Below are 9791 nucleotides of genomic sequence, written 5' to 3'. Positions count from 1 at the left end.
TGGATAAGGTTCCAAAAAACAAACGAAAAAAAGATGGTCACTAATCATTGAGGAATGAGGAAAAGTAGGAGAAAAACTGCTTTAAACAGAACTTTACTTTGTAGCTTTCATCTTTACCAAAGAAAGTTCTCTAATGCAAAGGACATACTTCCAGCAGCTTTTAGCTGGTTAGCATTAAGACTGCTTTCCTTGGATGCACACACAGAATCACAGAATCACCCGGGTTGGAAGGGACCTCAAGGATCATGTAGTTCCAACCCCCCTGCCTAGCAGGGACACCAAACATCCACATTTAGACCAGGTTGCCCAGGACCCCGTCCAACCTGGCCTTGAACACGTCCAAGGACGGGGCATCCACAACCTCCCTGGGCAGCCCGTTCCAGGGCCTAACCACTCTCCTTGTGAAGAACTTCCCCCTAACATCCAACCTAAATCTTCCCTCCTTCAACTTGGATCCATTTCCCCTAGTCCTGCTGTTGTCAGCCCTTTTGAAGAGTTTACTCCCCTCCTGGGTGGCAGTGATTGTTCAGGAGGATAGTAAGAGGTACCCAGGTAGCTGAATTAAAAAAAAAAAAAAAAAAGAAAAACACACAGGAAAAAAAACCCACAAAAAAAAAAAAAAAAAGAAAAAAGAAAAAGAATTAGAGGAAGAAAAATGAAGCAAGTCCCAGCAAGTCAGAAAGTTCCCAATATCACAGAAAGCAAAAAGCAGCCAACTCCACAATTGTCAGGAGAGGTATTTGGAAATGCTCACATAGAACAACCTTCATTAAGAAGCTTCATTAAGAAGCAGGTGAGCTCTACCACTTTTTCCTGTCAATGCAGGACTATTTTACCTTTTTCAGTTCACTTCCAGTGTCACCTAATACAGCAATATAACATGCAGATGTAGTTGTTGTTATGGAGAATAGCCTGCCTGTTGTATGAAAATTGTCAGTGAAGAAACCACAAGGTTGGTATTTACATCTCAGTAACAAATGAAATGCTCCTTGGAAGAATTAAGGGAGCCCACGAATGAGCAGATCCCTGTTGTTTAACTTGTCAAGAGGGAAGTTGTGAAGTAACCAGGGAGAAAATCAACAGAGATGAATTTGTGTAAATGCCATTGAGGTATTAAGAACCTCCTGAAATCTGTAGGTGCTTTAAAAGAAAAGATATCTTTGAATAGTTTTAACAGTTTCAACATAGGAAGTGAGCATCTTAAATGTATCAGGGCACTCACAGTATTGGCATTCAGGAGTGGAAAAGAGTTGGTTTCTATTCCCAGACCTTACTTGTACTTTGCAACAATCTAAATATATATATATATAAATATATATATATATATATATAACAGGCAGAACCTAAATCAGCACTCTAGTTCTGGCTGTGGTAGAGTTAATTTTCTTCACAGCAGCTGTCGTGGTGTTGTGCTTTGGATTTGGGATGAAAATAGCATTGATAACACACCAGTGTTTTAGTAGTCACTGAGCAGTGCTGCACGGAGCCAAGGACATTTCAGCTTCCCACGCCACCCTGACAGTGAAGAGCTGGGGAGCACAAGGAGCTGGGAGGGGACAGAACCAGGGCAGCTGGCCCAGGCTGACCAAAGGAATATCCCATATCATATGGCATCGTGCAGAGCATCAAAACTGGGGGGAAATGGCAGGCTGCCATTGCTTGGGGATGGGTCCGGTATTGGTCAGCAGGTGATGGGCAATTGTGTTTTGCATCACTTGTTTTCTGATTACTTTTCTTTTCCTGGTTGTTTTTTTTTTTGTGTGTGTGTGTGTGTGTGTGTGTGTGTGTGTGTGTGTTTTTTTCCTGTTGTGTTTATCTCAACCCACAAGATTTATTTTTTTTTTCCCCACCAATTCCCTTCTCCATTCCATTCCATTGGGAGTGGGAATGAGAAAATGGCTGTGTGATGCTGAGCTCTCTGCCAAGCTAAACCACAGCAATCAGCCAGTGAAAGCCCAAAGGCTATGCCTGGAACCTTTGCACCTCTGAAGTGCTCCTACAGTGTTATTCAGAAGGTGTGAATAAATATCAAGCAGTACATAAGCCTTACATTACAGCCTTGAACAGGATGAAGTTAGTCCTGAAGTCCTATTGCCAGGCAAAAGTCCTGTAAGAAGTCTCGTTTCTGTAGAAGAATGCCATTACAGCAGGAAGAGATGAGATTCATCTCCACACACTTCTGTGATCTCAAAGCTGGGCACTGGGAATAAAGGCAGGAGGCAGCAGTCTCTACAATCAAAGCAGGAAGATGTCAGCTCCCGTGACTAAGTGATTCACCCCAGTCTAAAGAAGGCAGCTGAGACAAATCAAATGAGCTGCTCTCTAGAGACTTCTGTCTCTCCACTGACAATAAAGAGAAGCTGGACTACAAGAACAGACACAGTGCTAAACTCTAAGTGGCTATAATAAAGTGACAGAAATCCTATCTTTCACAAGCACTGACAGTGTTTTAGTGTAAATCATTTAAGACACATTGAAAACATTTAGACAAGGAGAAATCAAGCATCTTTATGCAGATAAGCAAATACTAAGAGGTAATACACTTAGATGTCTGAAAATCATACGCTTATAGCTTATTGTGTAAATAAAGAATAAAGCATGCAAGTAAGGAGTAAAGAGTACCTTCAGGTACACTGTTTAGCCCTGGTATTTTTCAGTATGACAGCAAAAAATCTCACTTTCAGTGAATGCTGATTTCTCAGTCTGGCTGGTCACTGGCCGGATGCCTCCATCCTGTGGATGCTTTGCTGTGGAGGTGTTCACGGACCCATCACCTTGCTGTACTCCTGGGGCTGGCAGCACAGAGTGGGCAGCTCAGCAGGGTGCAGTTTTATGTAAAATTGCAAATAAAGCTATAGCTACTGTATTAGCATTTCATTAAAATTCTTTTTGCCACCTAAGTGGGCAAACTTATTACAAAAGGGGGAAGAACGTTGACGTGGTGTTTCAAAGGAACATTTTCAGACACTACGTAGGTGATCAGATGTTGAACACTTGTTATTCTTCATGTGAATGATTGCTTTAATCCCCTTGCTATCATGCTACAAAATTGCCCTTGACATGATCTTTTGCAGTGCACTGAGCATTATTTTATAGGCTGTGCTCCTAATGAACTTGCTCTGGTGAGAAAAATGCCAATGAAACTGAAAAAGTCTGCACCTCTTTCTCATGTTTGATTCCTTTTGCATTTCTTCTTGAGGTAATGTCTGGATTGTGATCTCTTTGTTTCTAGAGCAGTACATTAAAAATCAGCTAATGTAGCATTAACTAAACACTAATAGGCCATTAAAGATGGACTTTCATGCTTGAGAAAACAAGAATGTTTCAAATGTAAGTATGAGGCAATTTCATATGCACAAAGTTCTGCTGCCTGATGCGATTTATATTAATAATTTATACATGACTACTATAAGCTGCAGTAGATATCCCAACTTTCTTGGCTCAGTGCTTCTTGTCCTCACAAAAGGCACAGAGGGCCCCAGGGAGGACTGGCCACTGCCCCAGGCTCCCCTGCCAGCTGCCTGGCTGGAGAAAAGGCCCAGCTGGGTGCGATGCTGGCAGCACAGCAGTGATCCAGGAGCAAGTAATCCTTAAGAAACCTGCTGTCGTAAGCCCCTACAATTTGCATGATGATCAGCAAATGTTTTCTTGTATTTTAGGGCACAGTTATACTTCCACTAAATTTATTTAGAGTGCAGATACATACACAGCCACCCTGGGAAGCCGATAACCTTGTTAGGCACACACACATGCTTCTGCAAGCACAAAGGAAATTTCCACTGCAGATCTGGTTGAAGCCCTTCCTGCTGTGGCGTTTATCTCCATAACACAGACCCACAAGCCAGAAGGCCCGCTGTCATGCAGCCCCCACATGAGGCAGGGCTCCCAGCCCATACATTTGGCTGCCTATGTTCTGCCCATCTCTCTCAGAACGTAAGCCTTGGAGGGAGCAGCCGATCCTGTGCTGCCCATCCAGTGTACCACACTGCCCACCCCATGCACCCTGAGCCCCCACTGCCTCCCAGAAGGCTGCCAGCATCTTGCCACAGCTGAGAAATTAAATCCTTGTGCACTGCCCACTGAAATCAATGGGAATATTTGCTCTGCATAACCTCACAAGCCATGCTTTTTATAAGACCTGGACTTGTGGCAGGTATAGTTAAAGAGATACCTTTGAAACTATCCAACTACACAGCTGACATGAGGAAACAGAGAATGGGAATGGATGGTGAAGATGGTAGCTTTCACCTCCTAGAGCCATTCTCCTGATGATTTCCTAATAAGAAGTTGTTTGAGTTGCTGTGACTAAATAAGCAATTGTGTTTTGCTTTGGTATAATCATGATAATAAAACTTGCCTGTAGCAAAATGCTGTTCTGAGGCAAGGACATAACTTCCATCTGCCTTTCTCAGCTTGTCTTAACCTCAGCAAAACATTTTTTTAACAGAAGCTGCTCACACACACACTTAAGTCCAAGACACATTTTCAGCCTCAGTCTGCTGATAGCAATCATTCAGTCCCTTGCCTTCCCTCCACTTCGGTGGGTCTTCATTAGAGAAAGAAATCAAAATATTCCTGTTAGCATTGAAGTGGTAGTACATACACACCACCTAACCAGAAAGAGGCAGAGGGGACTTTTTTTCCCCTCACACAATAAAACATCAGATAAAAATCTTGCTCTGATAGAGCCAAATATAATTTCATTCAAGACCAAAGTATAAACAAATCAACCAGCTTGTTACTGGTGCTTTCCCATCCCATCTAGTCCAAGGTCAGACAGGCATGGCTCAGCATTTGAGTTTTCTCAGGCTTTTCCATGGGGCTGTTCTGGGGTTTGTTTGATGTGGCAGAGTTAGGGTACCCACTCACTAGATTTAAAGACCTCATCAAGCTGATGCCTTGATAGATCACTGTCTTTTCTAATTATTGCCTATATTTAATTGGAATGAACACTGTTGAGCCAATACTTTCAGTTTAAAAGCATACGCAGATAAATGGTTTCTGGTCTTTGAAACATCAGAGTAATAGATGCATTGTTTATGTCTGAAATAGGCTAGTTTTCAAGAACTAGCCCTTTTGCAAAAAACATCTGTTCCTATGCCCCTCAAGGCAGCATTAGTTGATGTTAAGTGCTCTCATTTTTCTGCTTCTTAAGATATTTTTATCAGGATGAGTCATTAGGTATTCTGGTCACTTCTCTTACAGATGCAGTTATGATTTTAACAGGGAAAATGTCAGTTCTGTGACACCTCTCTGCTACATCTTTCTATTCAGGGAGGATTTAAGCTATCATGGAAGTATGGAATGTGACCCACAGGACACCTTGCCCCCTGCCCCAGGGCAGACTCAGCATACCTTCCCAGCACTGCTCAACCTGCCTCCAAGGGCAGACAGCCTCTGGCATTCCCACAGCTTGAAACTGGTGTTATTTAACCTAAATATGCTGTTCAGGCACTTTTTAGGACAATTTATTTTCCTGGCCTGCAGAACAATTTTGTATCTTGCTGCTTCTGCTCTGCAAATTGACCCTGTGTTTCTTCAAGCAGAGCTGAGATGTTGCCAGTGATAAACAGGGCAAAAGGATTACTTAACACATCTTCCACACAAATCCTGTTTCAGCATCCTGCTGCAAATCTGAGTGCCCTCAGCAGCTCAGCATCACTGACAGAGGTCATGTGCCTCCTGCGTACCCCACAGTCTTTACTAATACACAGGTGCTTTGTTCTGCTTCTCTCATCTTGTGTTGGTACAGTGAGTTTTACTACCTACTTATTGTACTACTTATTTCAGATCATTTCAGTTTTTCAATATCTTTTTGAAGTCCAGCCCTGTACTGCAGTTATGTTCTGTTCAAGAGTTGCATTGCTTCATGTCCAAGCCCTTAAATATTGTATAATACTGAACTATGGAGAAATCCTAGCATGAATTTACTTATCATTCTCTGTAGAAATATGGATTTCCAGCCAGCTTTACAATTTCACAGGAGTTTCAATAAGAGTACTTCCTTAATTTGGTTATGAGACTCCCCTGGTAAGTAAAGTTAGAAGATGGAGCCAATATCATAATATCTACCAAATTCTTCCCTGCTCAGAAGTCCTTGTTTCCTCTCTACACATAACATTAAACTCCTCTTTCCTTAGAAGTGAGCCTCTTTCCTTTCTTGCCTGCACATTTTAGCAAATGTCCTTCCACATATTTTTCCTACTGCTTCTTGTTTCATTTTGTGTCAATTGTTTTTTTTTTCCTATGCATTGTCCTTTCCAATTTTGCCCTTGTAGGTTTGTGCTAGACTTACACATACCTTTTTAGTAACTTGACCTACTTTCTACACCAAATAATTTTCAGGTCACTGAAAAACTCCTGAGTTAGCACAAGTGGTTTCTCACCACACTTCCTGTATCTGTTTCTCTGAAAATAAAGTGTTTCTCTCTTCGAGACAGCGTTTCACAGAACTTCCTTCTGAACCCCTTTTCTCTATCAGCCTAACTTGCCTCTCAGTTCTCTGAATAATGACATTTGCTTTCTTGAAATCCTATATTTTTGTTTTCTTGATTGGTAGATATCAGGAATTCCATTCCTTATGATCATTTGCATCAGTTTGTCTTCTTCACACTTTGGGCCAATTCATCTTTTGCTCTATAGAACCAAGACCCAAAGGAGCCTTTCCTTCTCTGAGAACCAGATGGCAATCCCAACACAACAGGGCTGCTTCCTCTCCTCTTGTCCTGCTCAGAGTCTCTCTGCATCCTTGCCTGTCTTCAGGGCTCTTGTAATGGCACAGCTTTTCAGTATTTGCTTGCGTCCAGGCTCTCAGGGACCAGGCCTTCTGGGATGTCAGGTTAAATCTGGAAACATGCATCTCTGTCACTCTTATACTTTTCCTCAGCAGACTGCTGGCTTCATACATCTTACGGTGATGAATGACTGTCCTTAAATCTTACCAGTGATGAGTCCTCATCAGCTACCAAGGCAGAGTGTGGATAGCTACTCAGGTCACCCAGAAAAGAGATATTAAAACACATTAAAATAATAACCACACTGTATGCTCCCAGTTCTCATCAGCATGAGAGTGGTCTACTGCCCAATGTCATCTCACTTCAGTATTTTCATAACAGGCAACATTTTTATGAGTCTAACTACAAACGCAGATCAACCCAGTGGAGCTATCAACACCAACAATCAGCATCTAAATGACGAACAGATGCCTGCTGTTCATCTGAGTCTAGTCCAGTGGCAGTATGCAGACTTCTCTACAAAAATAATCTGTACTACTCAGTACCCTGAAAGTCAAAGGTGCAAACAAAACCGCTTTCATTACCAAGTCCAAATTTGATTCCAGCTAGCAACATGTTGAATAGTTTCTTTTTGACTCTGTTTTAGAAATTCTAGGATTATGTGAGGCTCCAAGATTTTATTAAAAGCTGAGCAATGCTTTATGATTGCAGAGAGAAACTGGAAAACGTGCACCTTTTTGGTTCAGCAGCAAAGCAGCAAATTTAAAAGACTGATTTGTTGTTTGCTGCATTTATTTGAATCCTGCTATTTTAATGAGAACTCTGTGCCTAATAATTTTGAAATGTTTGGACTTGCTGCAATGCCAGATAAGCATGGCACATGTTTTCAGGATTGAGACCATTAGCTGAAGTGGTCTAGTTTGACATGTTTTCCTACCTGCCTTCCTGAGAAAAAGTAGTAGAGATAAAACAATAACCTGACCAAATATCAATGTTATGGAGTCAAATTTATCTTGGTTGATGAATTTGACTACTCATTATGCTTAGGATGATTTTTCTTTTGTGTGCTATATTGCTTAGCTTTGTAGATTCTTTGTCCAGTGACAAATTAGTCTCCCCTGGTTTGTCACTGACAACAAAGCCACTCTCAAAATAGGAAATCAAGTTTATTTCTTCAAGGCTTAAGTAAGCAACATTTCCTATGGCTTATTTCCATAGTGAAGAAACCTGCAGATAACATGGAAAATTGGCTTTCCTATTTTCCTTAGTGGGCACATGAGGCAATCTCTGTTGTGCCAGCTCAAAGCATAGTAGTTGGGAGGAAAAAAGTCAGCTTCCTAATATTTAGTGGGATGTCATTCCTCTGTGTAATGACAGCATATATATTACATTGAGGCTTTTTATGAGAAAATCATGCTTTACACAGATTACAAAGCCACTCTGGTATGGATCACTTCTTGGGCAAATTTACCTTTAGATCAGCATGCACATATTTAGCAGAATCCCTCCGTAGGTGTTTAAGGTAATGGTATGAGCAGAAGTAATTCAGATTAGGCACGTTGTAGGGCTAGGGCTATCACTAAGTTACACAAGGTGCAGAAAAGCACTTCTTGTCCTTACCCATTGTCATCCTCACCTGGAAAGTATTAAGCTGAGTCTAGAATGTTAGTCAAATTAAAAAAAGAGACTCTTATTGGCCACTAGTATGTTATCAGCCAGCATCAGCCACATATCTTAATCAAAGCAGAGGCCTCGCTCAAGGGAAATCCACTGCAATGAATTACAAGCAAATGATTCTGCTACATTCCTGAATTTCCCCAAATCCTAGAAACTTTCAAGGAGAAGTGCTACTGCACTAAATTATTACTCTGGTGTTTTAAAATGAGGATGATCTAATCAGAATTTAAAAATGAATGTTAATTTCATTTTGTTTGTTTCCTTGCTTCACTATAATTAAATAATTGGTGCAATTCACTTGCTTTTTCCTCCACATAGAGAAAGCTTTTGGGGCAACACAGAAACATACAGCAGTTTAAATAAGATTTCACTCACTGAAGAAAGAGGGAAGGCAAGAGGAATTAGCTAGCAGACAAAGCATACAATCAATGCGTACAGAGGTGTAAAAATCAATTGGCATACAGAGTTTTAGGCTATGTAAGATTATCACAACAGAAAGATCAAAAGAAAAATGGAAAATGCTTACCAGTATTGCAGGCTCACAGCATTCTCCACAGGGAGTAATCTCCAGGAAGGACCCTTCCTCAGTGGCAATCAGCACTTAAATGGGATCTAGGAGAGGTGGAGCCAGGCTCCACCCCTTCCAGTAGCACAGGTGAATTGCCTTCACCTGTGCTCCTGTGGCTGACTCATTGCTTGTTTCAGGTGGTCAACCAGAGGTTCAGGCCATGATTCAGCAATTCTCATACACAGAGGCATTTCTTTTTCTTTCTGTTAGTGAATATGAACCTCACAAACATATTTGCAGCCCAGAAACTAGATATGTGGCTCCTAAGACCTGGATTCCAGCAACATAAACACCATCACCACCTATTAAATGCAGAGGGAGGGCTGTGAATGTACAGAAACACATACGTTCATGTTTGCACAAGAAGAAAAGTGCAGAACAAATCAATATATACTGTTGCATCTTTTCTGCCTTCCTCTGCTTGGCTGGACAAGGAGGGGATATGGCATAAGGAGCAGCCTGGTCCCTCAGCCTTGTCCCTCCTAATAACCAGAGCAGATTGCGTATTTCTGTAATGCTTGCAGAAAAGTTGTATCTTTTCCTGTGCCTTGGCTCAGCACAAGGAGAAGCACCAGCCCAGAGTGTTGGCCAACCCATGCGAGGATCACAGCTTTAGGTTGGTTTCCATACCAAGAACCGCACCAGGTTTTCTCCCCTGCCTCTCACCATGCCTTGGTGGTTCCTTTAGCTGGAACCTAACAAGAGGAGAGGAAACCTTTAAATCTTTTCAATTTCAATCCACACTGCCTATTGCTCTCAGAGCTGGGAATTCACTCAAACCTGGGATTTGACATATAGTCCCTCTTCCTCAT

At 41.7% G+C, this 9791-nt stretch overlaps 1 long non-coding RNA gene across 1 annotated transcript; it reads right to left on the bottom strand.

The window, feature by feature from the left end:
• Window positions 1–1781: 1781 nt before the first annotated feature.
• Window positions 1782–8977, bottom strand: LOC128073871 (uncharacterized). Its single transcript, XR_008202909.1, has 2 exons — window positions 8938–8977; window positions 1782–6845 (listed from the first exon to the last, which is right to left on the bottom strand). It is a non-coding gene; the product is annotated as an uncharacterized LOC128073871 (long non-coding RNA).
• Between the last annotated feature and the right edge of the window lie 814 nt (window positions 8978–9791).

The sequence above is a fragment of the Tympanuchus pallidicinctus genome, unplaced genomic scaffold (genome assembly GCF_026119805.1).
Source record: "Tympanuchus pallidicinctus isolate F22 unplaced genomic scaffold, pur_lepc_1.0 scaffold8, whole genome shotgun sequence".
Taxonomy (NCBI): domain Eukaryota; kingdom Metazoa; phylum Chordata; class Aves; order Galliformes; family Phasianidae; genus Tympanuchus; species Tympanuchus pallidicinctus.
This window is presented reverse-complemented; position numbering and strand designations above follow the sequence as displayed.